The sequence below is a fragment of the Heliconius melpomene genome, chromosome 13 (genome assembly GCF_056956725.1).
Source record: "Heliconius melpomene rosina isolate 202511_hmr_F chromosome 13, ASM5695672v1, whole genome shotgun sequence".
In the NCBI taxonomy this organism is placed as follows: Eukaryota; Metazoa; Arthropoda; class Insecta; order Lepidoptera; family Nymphalidae; genus Heliconius; species Heliconius melpomene.
In genome coordinates, this window is record NC_140401.1 from 8,326,372 (window position 1) to 8,344,195 (window position 17,824).

At 31.8% G+C, this 17,824-nt stretch overlaps 1 non-coding gene across 1 annotated transcript; it reads right to left on the reverse strand.

Annotated features, from left to right (window-relative positions):
- Positions 1 to 3,493: 3,493 nt before the first annotated feature.
- Positions 3,494 to 3,580, reverse strand: TRNAY-GUA (transfer RNA tyrosine (anticodon GUA)). The gene is given in 2 exon segments: positions 3,494 to 3,529; positions 3,544 to 3,580. It is a non-coding gene; the product is annotated as a tRNA-Tyr (tRNA).
- Between the last annotated feature and the right edge of the window lie 14,244 nt (positions 3,581 to 17,824).

The following is a 17,824-nucleotide window of genomic DNA, read 5'->3' on the forward strand; positions in this document are numbered from 1 at the left end:
TTGTGTATAGGAAACGCCTTCGGTGCGTTTCTAACATATTGCGGCGACGTCTGCTCGTAGGGCTTAGAAATGGTGTGCTTATAATAGTCACTTTGAGATATTGTATTTTTATGGAATGTTATTATAGCAATTTATTTAGTTATTGCCTACTCTAGGAAATAAAATACTTTAATTTTCCTAAACTAAACAAAAAGCTCCCCCGACTCACAACTATCGCGTTTTTTTTACCAAACATTCAGCCGTCAACCATTTTTTTAAATTAACTATTCTATGAACCAATTTCGCCTTTAAACCCACAACTAACGTTTGTGAAGTCGGTCATGTTCCAATTGCGCTATATCTTTATTAATAAAATAAATTAACAATATTAAGAATTCTACATCACATCCTATACTTCCTGTTATCCCTTTTTCCTAACCTTTCCCGAACAGCGGTCCCAGTTTTTCAAAGGACTTCGGACTTATGCTCCGCCACACAAAGAGATAAGGCTCACACGACCTCCCGTTAATATCAATCACCGTGTGCGTCACCCGTCAATATTGATAAGAATTTCAATGGACATAGGGTTTTTGCGGTACCGAGTTGGTTAGTTTTTGCCTTGTTTTCTTAAAGTTTCTTTTTGGTTAGAGGAATCGGAATGGATTCCTGATTTGCTAGAAGGTATATACCTGAAAATATATGAAAAAAATTCAAAATCAATAGTAAAAGAAGTTTGTGTGTACATAAATATATTCCAAAACAAAGAGTGCTCATAAATAATATAAGAAGGATAGGTAGAATGAATAAACCTATAATGGAAGCAGTAAAAAACGACCCCCATTAAATATCTGATTGAAATATTTTTTGTAATAACTTCAATTAATCGCTCCAATTGTAACTGAAAATCCAAACTTGTATAATTTTAATGGGAAAGCAATAAAATGATAATATTGCCTATAATTAAAACTCAGTCTCGCGAAAACTCATCAAATTTTATAGCAACTCATAAATTCAATAGAATTTAGAGCTATTATATTCAAATACTCTAAGATATTTGTTGGTGGATCATCCCTTATGAAGTTTCGTTTATTACGTTCGTGATATGTAGAAACAATATAAATATATACCTATATTGTATCCCGCATTTAGTATGGGAGGAAGAGGGAATCTAGTGTTAAGACACTCCGGTACCAACTTTCCTACTAATTTTCGAGACACTGCCTGTTGAGTGGCAGATCTCTGTGCCGTGCTTTGATTTTTTTCCAAAGCGAGGAAAAGTCTCTTTAGTATACTCCTACGAGTGAGAATTAACTGTACTCTTCACTAATTCGATTGTTTTTTATTCATAAAAAAGTAGAAGCATATATTTATATTTTATATTGATATCAAACCGGCACACACAGGTCACACTATTGGTATATAGGGGCAACGGAATGATACAATAATTCACGGCTTCCCGCTGCAAGCATCGCGTCGTTATTGGAATCTCACCGTCTTACAGTCTTGTCATGGAAATGTGTATCGGAATCGGTGAATGTTATAGGAAAATATTTCTGGATTCTTTGAATATTATTCTATATTAAATATTGAGATATATTCTTTTTAATATGTTAATATACTAAATTTATTTCTTACATAAACTTATTACTCACTCACAATGCCTCAAGATGTCGGCGGAAACTGAGAAATGGAAGTGTCTTAATGCGAACGGAATGTCTAAACACTAAGTTTCTAGGTTCCCTCTGCCTAAATTGCTTTGCGCGGAAAGGGAACAGCAAGAGGCTAATAAAAAATATTAGTTCATCATATAGTCCATACATTCATTATTTATTTGTTCTTATCTCGCGATTCGCTACTGGGAAAGGAAATCTAAAATTATTTAAAAAATTCTGTTTTACTTTTTAAAAAACATAAAAATTATATAAATAGTAATGTAATTGACGACAAATTCAATAAAAGAGGCAAACATTCAAATTTAATCCCTTTTGTAAAACATAAAAGCAGTATTATATGAACTAATAAACTATTACAAATTATTTGAGGTGACAAAAAAGAGATTCATATTAACAAGTACATACATGTATATAATTCCTATTTCTTTTATACCAATAAATTGTATAGCAAAATATAAAATTTAGCTTCACAGGCCAATTGTACATTTCGTTCACATTTTAGAGAACATTTCCTGGTTGTCAAAGAGATGGGCGCTCCCCCTTTATTAAGACGCCGGACATGACTAAGCTCTTACATCAATCCATTTTGTATTAGCAAATGATACATTCATATAAAATGGCGAATCTATACAGTTAATTTATTTTGGGTAGTTGTGATCTAGTACAAACTGTATATACCAAACGGTTCGTTCCGGTATATTCGGTATATAGGCAGGCAGCACGTAGTGTTAGGACACTCCGTAGGTTTTGAATGACTCAACTTAATGCCTATGTTTCTAATCAAAAATATTAGCCTTATATAACCATGTACATAATATGTATTTGGATATCTGGGCAAGTGTAACACTTGTAGGTTTCAATTTCATTCGAGTAAATGTCAAATTACAATTCAATAAAAATTTCAATAATATAATAATTTCCTTATATACAATTTATATTGTATATAAGGAAATTATTTTGTTTGTTTGTTATTTTGCATATAATGGTTATCCATTATATGCAAAATAACAAAGCTATAGAGAATCCGATTTAAGATTAAAATGATTACAGCGAGACTTGAATGAGGTTTTAACTTACAATAAGCATTGTACTGAGGGCTGGCGGTGAAATTTCATTTTTCATTCCATGTTTTTCCTGAGAAAGTGCAAATGACGCTTGAAGAGATTTGTGAAAAGCAGGTCGCGGCGACAGTGACTGTAACACAAGGGTGGGGTAGACGGGCGTTTGTATACTAATGGTAGGTTTTTAAAGGCTATTATTATATTTATAGTGCTTGGGTAGGTGTAGTAGGTAGGTGCCTAAATGGTTTCCAACAAGCGCGGGTTCAAATCCCGCTATGTTCTAAAAAAATATTGTTCTTACTTACGTAAGGAACTTTAAAATTATTTACAAGCTCTTATAATTACTGCTTAATATTATAAAAATGCTGATGTTGGCATGGCTCAGTTCATGAGATGGCTCGGAGAGAAGGTAGGAATAAATTTTACCGGAGGAAAAAGCGTTCACATTCTTCATGTTCTATTATGGGGATTAATTAATTTATTCAACTGAAACACATGTATAAATATTTTGTTTCTGTAATTATTAAAAATATCGTTCCTTAAATTCAGTTTCAAACTGTGTATTTTATAAACTGAATTAAATATGTATTAAAAAAAGAATTACTTTAGAATGCTGGACCTGATAGTTTTTCTTTCTTTCTACAAATGGTGTAAATATATGTCTTTTCTATAATATTAAATGTATCTTACTATTAACAGAAATATAAAATGGAGAGATAAATACTGACTGCAATTTAAAATGAACACACAACTCATTTACACTAATTTTATCAAAAAAATTCCTTCGAGCCGGATTTGAACCAGCGACCTATGGATTACAATGACACCGGCTACAGTCCACCGCTCTACCAACTGAGCTATCGAAGGTATACGTAAATTCGAATATTTACGTATACCTAGACAAAGTGAAAGGTGTTCTGTTAACATGTTATCGTATGACGATTGATAAAGATACCGTATCTTGTTTATATTAATGATTATTTGAAATAAATATATATTTCATATTAATAATATTATGTCTTATCTATTTATTTCTTTTCATGAAATTGGTGCTAAGTAAAATTTTAAAGAATAATCGCTTTTTATATTATATTTCACTTAAATAGGGTAAAAGTAAAAATAGTTTTGTTTTTTTATATCTAAGCATTTTACGGGGTGGGGAGTTTGTTCCCCACTTTTCACTCGAAAAAGTGAAAGGCCTCGTGACCGACGCGACGTGACGTCTTGGACTTGGTCAAAAAATACAATATGAATAATGTATATAAAGTGTATACAGCAAAAGTAACGAATTTATCTGATTCGCAATAATTGTATTCTAAATTAAAAAAATGCTAACTTATAATTTACTTATACTGTGGAAAAAAATGTGGATTTAAAAGTAATCTAAATATTCGACATCAATTCACACTCAATTGGAAAAAATGCGGCGATACTAAAAAAAGAACCCAAAGTTGGAATTTCTACAATTTATTTCTCAGAAAGAGGCTTCATTCAATGCGTCACAAAATTTAGGGGAAAATGGAGAACGGAGTGTCTCAACACTGGATTACTGTGTGCGGAATATACCGTGAAGCTAAATAAAAAAATCTTTTAACGCTCGTCTACAACACCGAGATGTAAACAACGTTGAGTCTGCATTAAGCCATTCAAGCCGGATCGTTGTTTAATTGTCCCTTTGTTCGTCAGCAGATGATCTGATTCCTGCTGTTCTTCGGGTGGGGATAATTCTATTATGCTGGCTCTGCAAATTGTTATTTTTATAAATGTTTATAGAGAAATTGCTCTTTTAAATCTTAATAATTATTTCATATTTTTTGTCTATATTTTTTATACTATTACAGCGTCTCCGTTTTTCATAATCTGTTCAGCCAAATACCACTTGTGCCTCAGTCTTTTTTTGGTTTTTTATTTTGAACCACAACTATTGCGAAAAATATCAGAATTTATTTTTTTTAATTATATTTTAAGATTGTTTCTTTAATATTATGGACATATTTATTATATAGGTGCATACGAAGTAATTACTTGGCATTTCTTTCATCTTTCCTTTCCAATGTCATGATTATGATAAAATAGAATATGTTAGATATAATTGGCACACCACATACTCGTATCTACTTTTCTGTTTTCACATATGTACTACACGTATTATGTAGTGTAAATAGAGTTGATTTCTTTGTTTATATTATACATAAATACCATTTCCATTTTCTGCTTATTTTTAGTGTTCATTCACTTCCACTGAATCCTTTGGTCATTTTACATTTGCATTTATTATTTTTCACCTAGAATATTTATATTTTAGTGTATATTTTTTAAAATTAAAACGAATATCTTCCATCGCAATAAAAAACCAAATTCTAAAGCACATTCATAGAAAGTTACAAACAGTCGTGGACTGAATTTCACAGTGCCAAACGCCCGTATCGTCTCTATGTTCGTTTATCGATCAATAGACATAACAATCAGCTTTCAGTATTCAGTGTTAGAGAAACTGTTGTGCATGCAGTTTTAGGTTATAGTGGCAGTGCCATAAACCCCTTCATGTGGGCTCACCGGCAATCTGAGCCGCGATGACGCTGCATGTCGGCTCGAAGGACCAAAATATAGATGCCTGATTGACAGCGGAATTGTAATATTAGATCTGGGTTGCTATGTATTAGTAAAATATTCATATTTATTATTGAAAATATTTTTTAAGTTTCTATAATCTGAAATTGTACGGTTGCGGGTTCAGTTCTCGCTTGGGGGATTGAAATATTTAATATTTTAATTCGCTGCATTGAGTTTCCCCATTCAACACGCAATGCTTCTAGAATTCAGCATAAAGGGGGAGACGGAAGTGTCTGAATAAGGATCGGAGTGTAACACACTGTTTTCTTTGGAACCTCTTCCGAAAATTACTGTTGTCTACCTCGCTATGTGCTAGATACACTTTATTATGGACATTATTAATATTTTTATAAAATTGATAATTTGATGAAATATATTCTTCGAGTCTTTCTGAACAAAGAACTTTTAAATTAACGAAATTCATTCAATACCAAATTTTGAATAAAAGCAATTAAATAATAAATCACTTATCCACATTGTACCTTGAGAATTTAAGCACCTGACATTTTAGAAAATATATTGTAAGGTAAAATTAATTATATCCAAATGCTTTAGCATACTTAATTTAACGACAAAACGGAAGCACTTGTAATTAAATAATTACTTTGAGAAGGAAGTAATACAAAATATTTAAATATTTCATTTAGTGTTAATATATTATAAGTATAAAAAGTAAAATAATAATAAAAAGATTATATTCAAATGTCACTTTTGTCCACCTACTGTTATACCGCAGTCCATCATAGTTCAGTAGTCCACAAAAGTTGTCCCCTTCTATCGTACTTCCCTTGTCTCCTGTCCTATTTCTCGATTTTTCCCATAAAGATGTTTCAGAGTCCAGATTGATTGGTTCAGATGCTCCATTTAAAAATCTTGGCTTTGCATCGTAGATCTCTGGCTCTTTATCCAGTTGATGCAGAGAACTGACAAATGTAAAAACCTTCAGGTAAGAACAGTGTGGCGGTAGTGATTTCGGAAGACTGAGATCCTAGAAATTGACCGGGCGACCAGGCACTGATTAAGAGCATTACCACAAATTTCATCAGGTTTGAAAAGGTGTTATTCTGGGAGCCGTATGGAGAGGTTTCTCGGCTTCTCAAGAGCCTCTCATATGTGATTACATTATATTCTGATACAGTATTTTAAAACAGGTAATATATCCCAACACGCTACAACCCAAGCCGTACCTCAGCCATAACGAGCAAAAACCTTCCGTACTAAGCGGCGAATTACCCTGATTCCCATAATTACGAGCTATCCGTATCCGAACACTATGTCATCGTGACGCCATTAGCGGTAAGCGAAATTGTTTGCACCAAACCTCTGTGTTTTAATAATGAACGAAAAACAGTAATTAGGACATCATTGTCGCTGCGTGAATGGAAATATGAAATATGGTGGCCTATTTATGTGTACGTACGTATTATGTGCAAAAAGTAGTAGCTAAGTATTTTTAATTAGGCGTGCTATTTGTTTTTCTTAAATTTTTTTAACGTGATTATTATAGCTTCATATATTTTGTAGCTTCACGCTTTTCTCTGTACAACAGGATAGGCAGAAGTAACCGTTCATCACTTTTCGTTCAATTTTAGAGAAGGAAATTTTTTGTGGTTAATGGCGAAATTCAACGCCGCGCTTCTCCTTGCCGGTGCGAGGAAATTAAAATACTTTATCCTCTTGAGTGGGGTAGAATCCACAACCGTTGCATTTACAATAAAACTTAGTTTTGATAGCATATGTTACTTTCCGCTTTTTTTAAACCTTAATATCTATTTCAGAAAAAACCAATGTTGTTTATTATAATTGAGGAAATACTACAAACCTAGTTATATCTACTATCCCTCCCCCCTTTTAATATAGCCTATATGTATATACAATATAATATAGTTATTACAAGATAACATTAGACTATGATGGAGAATGCAAAATTAACTAGCAAATATGCATGCATGCACATTTAATCAGCCGCGCGACCAGACTGCCTTATCTCGCCGGCATCGCCACAAATTACTCCCCGACGGACCGAGATACAATCTCGTACGCACTGGGGATGTTCTGGTGTACTTTTTCTCCCTGCTATAAGGAATTTTAGTTATTTTTTTGATTGGCTTTTACATTGAGGTCGTCGTTGCAAAATGATACAGTGTGTGGACTCTATACGCGTCGGTTGTGAGTTCGATTTTCACTCGAGGAAATTAATTATTTAATATTGTCATTTGGTCGCTCTTGACAAAGCGTTGCGTTAAGTTCCATCACCCAATAGACCAATGTCTCGAAGGAGGAATTGGAAAACGGAGAGTCTAACATTAGGTTTCCTTGCTTACGTAAGCAACAGGCAACAACGATTTCATCTCTAAATTAAATTCTTAAAAAACATTATCAATTGTCTATTCGACACACGTTTTATACAGTAAAACGTAATGATAGACAAATGCTTACACAAACGTAATAAGCCGGGTCGAAGCGATAAGTAGTGGAGGTATTAGCGAAATCCCCAGTAATGGTGCCCCTTCGATATGTAGGGGATGCGAATGGACAGACTCGCCGAGATCAACTTTTAGGGTCAGGAGGAATATACTTAATCAATACCTGTTTACTTTCTTTATAAGAAATACCGTTACTTCAGTTATATTAGTTTTTGTTACACTAGTTTTACATAATTATGTAAAGGATAAGAAAACTTAGCCATAATTTCTTTTGAATTTAATATAACAATGAAATTACGCTAACAAGATACATTAACGAGATTTTTTTTTATCTAGATCTTAACCTAGTTCGTTTCTACCTTCGTTTCGACATAAATATTATTTATCACATTTAATTCGAAACCGAATTTCCAATAAATAATCAATTTCGAATTCTCAATATTAATAAATTAAAGAGACAGCACAAATTATTCAATAAAATCAGTAATAAAACGAGTATACGGCCGTTTTTATTAGACACGCAGGGGCGGTTGTATTGAGAAAATGACTTTATTACCTCAACATTCTTTCTTATGGATTTATTCCAATTATTCATTACCATACAAATAACAACGTTTCAATGTTTCCTCCTCAGTAATCATAGAAGGGGATTGAAGGCTTTTCATTACTGTATTATTTCTTTACTCTAGAAATTAAAGTGTATATTTTCTAGTTGTATTAGTTACTTATTTAATGTTGATTGTGAAGAATGTGAAGAATTTATTTGTGAAGACAATCGTGGCTCATTGGAATAACTTTAGACTATAAACCCAATGGTCGTGGGTTCGATGCCCACTCGGGGGGATGTACATTTTTCATTTGCCTGCCATGATGAGACAAAATGTGATTAAGTTTTTTTATGGACAACTTTATTATTTTTTGTACTAAATTTATATTTTAACGTAAAAAAATGTATCCGGTCGATAATCGCCGATCGGCAAATCTTTGCCTTTGTATAAAAATTTTAAAAACCTCAGTCTTGATTCTCTTTAAATTCAATTATTATTATTTTATATTATTAATACGTTTTTCCTAATATTTTATATATTAGCATCATTGAATAAAATAAGTAACCGGCCATTTTAGATAAACGGTTGTGTAGGTTTATGGTTCATTGGTCACATACTAAGAATATATTAATTTCCCCACTAGTTAATCTTATTTCTCCATCAGCTCGAATCCCTCAACAATTAGTTTCCTCTTCAAGACATATCAGAGTTTCACGCTCCCCATAGGATTTGACAAAAAACCCGCAAATGATTTGCAATTATGCACTCTCAATGGAGTTATTACATCTACAGGGGGCCGGACCCGGGCGGCCAGTAACAATTGAATTTTAACGACCTCTATAATACCGACTACATACAGCTGTGGCGTTTAGAACTTATGATTATAAGAATAAACATATTATATTAAATAGGAAGCTTTTATTTTAATTTTATACTGTCAATACTTATAATTTATAGTTATATTTTTTTTACTTATATTTATATTTTTTAATTAAAAAAAATATATCAAATTAAACATCATTATTTGCTATTCCAATTCCGAATTGAATTTTCTTATTCAATTTCTTCTAGAAATAGAAAAGCAACAATTCACACACAACAAATCAACAAATATACTGAATGTGTCCGATGTTATATAATTACTGTATCTAAACAACATCCTGTGGGGCAGTGTGTCACAAACAAGATTTGGGCACAGATGGCTAGCCAGATTCGAGTATGATGAAAATCCTATTTTCCACGGTAGGATCGCTGCGACCGCGGTGGGCAAACAGCCTTGGCCTTAGAACGTATAAATTATTTATTTCACTATCCAATTTACATTGAAAACCTATTTATTTTTACATAAAGCACAATGGGGTTGTTTTTGCTTCACGCTGTAACCCGCAAACAGCGGGAATAGAATAAAACCTAGCGTTAAGTATAATGATTCCGTATACTCTGTTCCCTACTATTTGTATTTGCCCAGTTTTTAAGACATTTCATTGTGAGAATGTTGTTCCGGAATTAAACGCCGCGCTTTGTTTTGTTCACACCGAGGAAATGAATAATTTAATTCATTCGGAATCGAACACATAACCGTCGTATTTACAATTTTTCCGTAATGAGAGAAAAAAATTAAAATAAAAAACACGATTTAAAAACTTTAACAGCTTCACGTCATAATCGTGCACTACGATATGTATTGCGATTTATAGTAATGGAAATATTACTTCTGCGTTATTAATTCTCGTATGGTGCTATAAATCACATAATTCTAATATTATATTAGCGGTAGTCGTGGATCATGGCGCGCGTGTGTGACTGTAAACACGACGGTTGTGGATTCAATTCCCGTTCGTGGGAATGAACTATGTATTTAATATTTCAATTTCCTCGCTCTGGTATCTTGAGTTGAGTTCTGTTAATTAACACGCAATGCCTATCTCAGCATTAGGTTCCCTCTAAATCGGCATATGTCGCGGGAACCTCATGTTAAGACACAAAAAAATAAAATATTAAATATTTAACTTCCTCGAGTCGGAATCGAACCCATAGCCTGCCGCGTTTACAATCACGCTCCCCTGCTCCTCCACCAAGACTGGCCTAATTATTTAATGACCATTTATTACTTATTTAATTAGTAAAATTCGAAAACGCTATAAAGACTAATTGATCAATTAGTTCACATAAAAAAAGAGTAAATACAAAAAGATAAAAAAAACTTAGTTTCACGTTAATGTAGGAGGTGAAATAAAAAAAAATATTATGGTAATAAATCCACATTGAAATGCAGATATATTGAGTGCTTTCAACAAAACTATGGATATTTCTAAATGAAAAGCTCATTCCATTTCCATTTGAATGCATGTACTGTACTGTACTGTACTATAAAAAATATAATAACCTACATATTTTACTCGTATAAAACCTAAAAGAGCATGTTAACCGGTGTTTTTTAAAATATATGAGAGCTTCCTATCCTACCTATATAATCCTAATTTTATTATTATAAAGGTAAAAAATTTGTGTGTGTTGCACTTTCACGCAAAAACTACTGAACACATTTAGATAAAACTTTACATCAATATTGCCTATATATCAGAACAACATAAGTGGCTAAATTTATTCAAGATTTTTTATGATTTAATTATAATATAACAACAACTTAAAACTGGTGAAGCCACGTATAGAATAGAAGTATGTAGGAGACTCAAATTATATATCAATGGAAGCTTTTATTCAATGTACATGCATTTATTTACTTATTTGAAATTTTAGTTGAGCCTGTCGTGGCGCAGTGACTTTTGTATGATTGCGAACGCAACGGTTGTAGGTTTGATTTCCACTCAGGTGAAGAAATTATTATTTATTACTATTTTTTCCACAACAACAAAACTGTACTTATTGGATATATTTTGTCCTCTGTAACAGAACCAAATACCTGGTGGTACCTTGAAACTTGCCTGACAAAATTTAATAAAAGTTTATAGTGTACTTATAATGTTAAATTTTCTCCAAACAGAACTGAAATCTACGACTACCGTGTAAACTCCTAACCCTAACCACTACACCTCATTAATGTATTATTCAACTTTCATAATTGATATTCCAACAATTCCCCATACAAATAGAATGGCAGATGTATTGAAAAACATTTTTAAAGGACAAAGCAATTAGGACAAAACGCTCGAAACAATACTCCCAGCACAGTACACGCTATTAGTAATGTCACCCTTATAAAACTATATGACGCTATTAGGCGTGATTATTGAGGAATATGGAAGTTTTAGAAGTTGTATCGAGTATTTGATGTAAATAACTATTTTTTCGAACATTTTTAAGTGATTTCGTTATATTTAATAAATATGTTATACAAATAAATTATCTTTCGATTTCATTACTTTTTAATTTAAAGAATGAGTATATTATAATTGAATATTAAATAATATAAGCAATTTCAATAATTATAATGCAATTAAATTAATCAGATTTAGCGCTAACTTTCAAAAAAATATATAAAGCGTCACTAAGACACTAAAATATTGCTATTATAAACAATAGTAACATTTGAATACTAATACTAATAATTTTAATTATTGAATCCAGAACCATCGTCATCGAAAGTGCTTAATATAACAATCCAACGAATCCAACCATTAATAGAGCAAGTATTTTTTTTATTTTTATTTATAAATGTAATTAAATTAACTTAATTTTCTTTCAGTATCTACAATATTACGATTTTATTAATATAACATTTAAACCTGATACCATTTCCAAAGTTAACAATTCCAGGACTCATATTCAATTAGAGCACGACACACGTCGCAACGGACACGCGCCGTCTAATGAGCCCCTGTGATCTTTGTGGCACGACCGTGTGAACCCACCCTTATAGTAAAAAGCACAAATTACTTACACTATATCTAATTTTTAAGTCTAATTAAAGATTTAGATATACTCGAGTTACTTTTTAAGCTTCTGTTTTGAAGAGTTGTGCTAAAAAAATATACGAGTATATTATTATTTAAATGTTTTTTTTTTATCTTTATACAGATTAATAGGGGACATTGAGGTTATTTGTGGATCTTAACACCGCACTTTGTCGTGTTATAAGAGCAACATAATGAAAATAATTAATTTACCCGAATGGGAATCGAACCAACAATCATTGCGCTTAAAGAAGCTGCTTCATGACGGCCTCAGTGTATTAAATAAAAAATCGAGTTCAAGCGGGCGAAGCCGCGGGTCTCTAGTTTTTGCTGTCTTACTAATATTATAAATGTCAAAGTTTGTGAGGATGGATGTTTGTTCCATTTTCACACAAAAACTATTGAAAAGACAAAGTTAGTGTTAAAATTTCTAACTGCTTCACAGTATAATGTCAAACGATTACATAAAACATGGTGATATAGAATAACACAATTCCTCTTATTTGCTAATTTGCCCTAAAACATGCGCGGGGCTTCTGTCAGGGCTTAGGGGATAATACGTAGAAAAAACACAATTTAAAATGATAAAGTATCTTTGTCATTGTTCAACCGTGAATTTTCTTAATCCACATTCTGCTCAAAGATTAGATAGCATGGAGCAGATGTAGGAGAATATTTCAGTAAAAATGACATAAATATGGAGAGAGTTCGAAGACTTCTTGGATAGGATAGTTATGAATGCAATTCTTATAGAGGAATTATTTAAAATGCAAGTGTATTTCTAATTGCTTTTACAAAGAACAGCTTTAACCTATTTTTTTTTTATTATTTTTAATTTTTATTGAAAACAATTTCAGTAAAAAAGACACTATTGTTGAAAATATTCTAATGTATATAGTGTTTGCTTACAATTGGCTGTGCATAAATGCAAAATATTATGTAAAATTAGAATGTTAAAAGTTTAATTAGTTTATTTTTAGCCGATTTTTACTTATTTTCACACACAACACGTCTACTCATATTAGAAACTACACAACTACCTAACTACTAGTTATTACACATTATACAAGCATTCCTAACATTTCTAGCTATTACAGCATACATGCCATCCATAATTAAAGTAAATCTGTTTAATTCTAAACTCTTTGAACTATCACCAGTATTCATATTTTCCTCGTCAATGGACAAGAAAATTACAACTCTATATTACTCTAGTCTCTCGTCGGTTTCGTTCAAATACCGTACCTCATACCGTATGTCATTATCAAATGTGAAAATTGAAGCGGGATTCGCAAGGATTTCTATATACCAGCAAATGTGGGAGTAACGTTGTAAGGAACGTATTTTACAATGCAAATGGAAATAAATGATATGAGTGATATGTTACGTTTATTGATGGATTTATGTCTTATTTTTATTATTATTTTGATATAAGATGCTATATCTGTATGCTATATCTGTATATGTTTATATCTAAGTATATTCGGGACGGTTGTGGATTCGAGTCCCGCTCAGCGGATTATATATATTTTTTATCATTTCGCGCAAGCAGATGAAGCACGGTGTTGAGTAACACCACTCATCGTTCAATGTCTGGAAAATTAGGCAGAAAGGAGTATCTTAACTCTATGTTCTACCCTGCTATTCGAGTAAAAGCTGAAAAGTGAACAAAACAACATTCATAGAAATGCAGAAAATCTATTAAGAAATTAAATATTTTTGTTACTCGTAAACAAATATTGATTAGAAAGCTAACTTACAATAAAAATTAAATGAATAGATTAAATATTTTTTTTTTTTTAGGTAGTAACAAGAACTAAGACTATGATTCATATGTCTACTGACTAATTTACAATAATAAATGCATTCTACTTTTATATTCCTAACTTCTGATTCATTTGTGCATGCAGCAGTTAAAACAATAGTAAAAACAAAACTCAATGAAAAAAGGAAGGGTGATGTAATCTCATAGAAGGGTTGTAAAGTTTATTTTTTGTATCACCGTTTGGTTTATCCAATTATAAAAATACCAATTATCAAAACATTTTATTATTTAACAAAATAATATTTAAAAAAAAATTAAAAAAAAGGTATTTATTTGGAGAAATGTTATCTATAATGAACCATACCACAAACGTACAACTATAAACGCGAGGGTTGTGGCTTCAATTCCCACTCTGGGGGAGTGGAATATTTTTTTTTTTTTCTTTGTTCTCACTTAACGCAATGTTTAGAAAATTGTTAATTTTAATATTTATATAATACATATAATATAATAGGTACCTATACCATAATCATAGATAACCAAGCTACAATATTATACGTCAAAACAACATAAGTTTGAAAGGGGGCTGAACAAATCTTGATAGTAATTAGTGTTTGAACGCCGATTTGCCGCTAGATTACAGGTAATTTGCATGCACTCGCAACCGTTAGATTTCTGATTAACGAAAAGTAACATGCTACGATAGGATTTTATAACGGAATGGAAATAGTCGAATTAATTTTTAATTTTATATCATTGAATCATACTTTTTATGCGTATTTGCAAATTTTATCGTATTTTCTTACTTTTTCCCGCACGTAGAGTACAGTAGTAGTTAGAGGGAACCCGGGATCCTAGTGCTTGGACATTCCGTTCCCAAATACGTAAGATTGCAAACATTTCATACGACTATATCAAGTTTTCGTTACACCTACATCTATAAGTTGAGAACGGAGTGTCTAAACACTAGGTTCTCTCTGCCTACCCTGCTTGTGCGGGATACAGCGTGAAGCTGATTGATATATGTATATTTACTCAAAGCAAAATATCCAATCCAATACACGACAAGTAAAAATGACGCGGTACCCAGTACAAATTAGCTGTTAGGTCACTAATGTCCGGACTCGTCTGCATTGCGGTACATTGTTTGACTATCTGTTTGTTTTATCCTCTACCTACATACCTGCCTACATACCTACCTACCTACCTACCTACTCTACAGTATACCTCTGGACCTGGTCCGATCAGCTGGCACCTGTTTTCCGTTGTTTTGTTGATTAATTACTTAATGGAAGGCCTGCTCTGGAATCCTTTGGACTATAATTTGCCTTTGCTCTTGTTGTTCTGTTATTTTACATGTAGTAGGTACTGTGAGTTTGAACCTTATCGATTTAATTATCTAGTATGTCTAAAATAAGGTTAATTAACCTATATTGTATTATAATATATTATATATTTAGTGTTTTTTTAATCTTTAATTGTGATTAATTTATAAGTGTTACATGTAAATAGACTACAAAATAAAAATCTTAGTATTCTTACTGCAAATAATCTTTATAAATAATGTACCATGAGTTCAACTGTAATCAATTCTAATAAACAGTATGAGTAGCAATTCCAGGCGAATATTGGCAAATTACTTGAGCTACAGACGTTATCGCCTTCTTCACTTCACTTACTTAACTTCAAAATTTCCTCGTCCTAACTAGAATGCCTCTAAAAAATTATGTTTTTTAGAATTCCGTTGAAATTTCTTTATAATATATTTTTTTAATTTTTTTTATTATATTTTGAGATCGATTACTAATTGATTTTAAAAAATCTATCGAAGAGCAACCAATAGAGATTAATGCTACAAAATTAATTAATGAAATTCAAAATTCTTTTGGTTATGGTAACTTGATAGACCTCTCTACGAGTGTACCAGGCAGACAGTCAATCGCGTAGAATGGCGTCGGACTGTGTGGCGTACCACCAACCTTTAAAAAAAAAAAAAAAAAGACGACCACGACCACTCTGTCAAGAGCGAAACGACAAAGAAGAAGAACTTGATAGACATAGTTGAACGCTATTAGAATTAATTAATAATATTTTACTACTTATAACAAATAAGCAAAAATATAACGTACTTGTAATCTATTATATTTTATCTGAAAATCTTTAATTTCACTAGAATTAAATTTAGCTAATTCATTAAAATTATATTACATACAACAAAGTAAATTAAAAGCTGCGAAAAAACCATGTCCCTATTTCAAAACACATCTGAAAAAAATGACACCAGCTAAGAAATCGAAAATTCTACTGGACCCTACAGGAGATTTAAAATGGCCCTTATATTGAACGTTATTCGTTAACGGACATCAAACGAGCTAATCCAATAAGGTGCAACGCTCCCTTCTTAATCAAGAAAAGACTTTTATACTGTAAAGACGCTTATAAAATGTATCCTCGCCCCACGATCTATCCATTTTGCAAGTTTCGTATAAGGAAGGATGTTTATCCTGTATTGAAAATTAAAAATATTAGAAAAGTCTTTTACTTTATAATTTAGGTAAAATTAACGATTAAGGATTCTTTTATTCAATACATATTATCTTCATAATACATGTTTATAGATTTGAAACAGCTGATACTTTAATGACAGGAAAGGAAAGTTCAAATAAGTGAACAAAATATTTATATAATAAAAATTGGCATTTAAAGTAGAAATAATATGACTTCAAAATTTCATCAATCAACGCCCCATTTTATTTTATTAAAGAAGAGAAATGAAACAAATAAATTTTCCATCTGGTAATCCAATCTACAACCATCACGCTTACAGTCAAATGCTGTTCCAATACCCCACGAGGACCTCATTTTTTTTACCTTGTAATAAATTTTCACATTACGAATAATAAAGCATTTATCTCGACCGTATGAAATGTAACTGTAATCACTGGATGATCGCTATTTCCGTTTTCCGTGCTAGAATAATGTTAGTATAAATTAACTTCGAAGTGATAGATGGTCTTCGTTACGGTCACTCTACCTACGTATATATGTGGATTCGTATGAGAAATTAGACGTATCCATACCTATATTATAAATTCGAAAGTAACTCTGTCTGTCTGTCTGTCTGTCTTTTACGCAATCAGGGCCAAACCGCTTATTTAATTGTGATAAAATACTCATATAAAGATACTTGAGGGTCTCGGGATGAACATAGGATACTTTTTTTTCTCATATTTGTAATATTTTCGATATATACCAATATATTAAAATACTTATTAATTTGACATGCAATTTATTCCGCCATGTTAATAACAACCTTCGTTGCTAAGCAACGATTTGGAAAGTTTGTTGTTAGAAAATGTCACCCAAAATGAGCTTGCTTAACGCATCTCTCTTTAGAAAACTGAAAATAATTTCATAAATATATTTAATAAATATTCGTATAGTTCAAGCGGGCGTAGCCGCGTACGGGTCCACTAGTCTACCTATATAAAGAAAAAAATCAAAGAAAAAGTGTAACATTTTCATTAAGTGACTTCTTTTATAAGGTGACTTAGTACCCAACTTAGTTGATAAAATATGGTAAAAGATTATTTCAGTCTCCACTCTCCGCCCAAGTTAGTAGTAGACCGCACTTTTTTTACTAATTTCAACAAATAATATACGAAACCAACACAAAATCAGTACAAATAACAAAAAGAAAAGATTTTTAAACGTAACCACTACCCCTTTTCTCTTAATACTTCATCAAATAAAAATAAGGTTAAAATCCTCGCTGTACGCAAATTGAATATCCCTCAAAAGACTGACCGCAACAACAACGCTCGAATCGTCCTATTTTCAATATT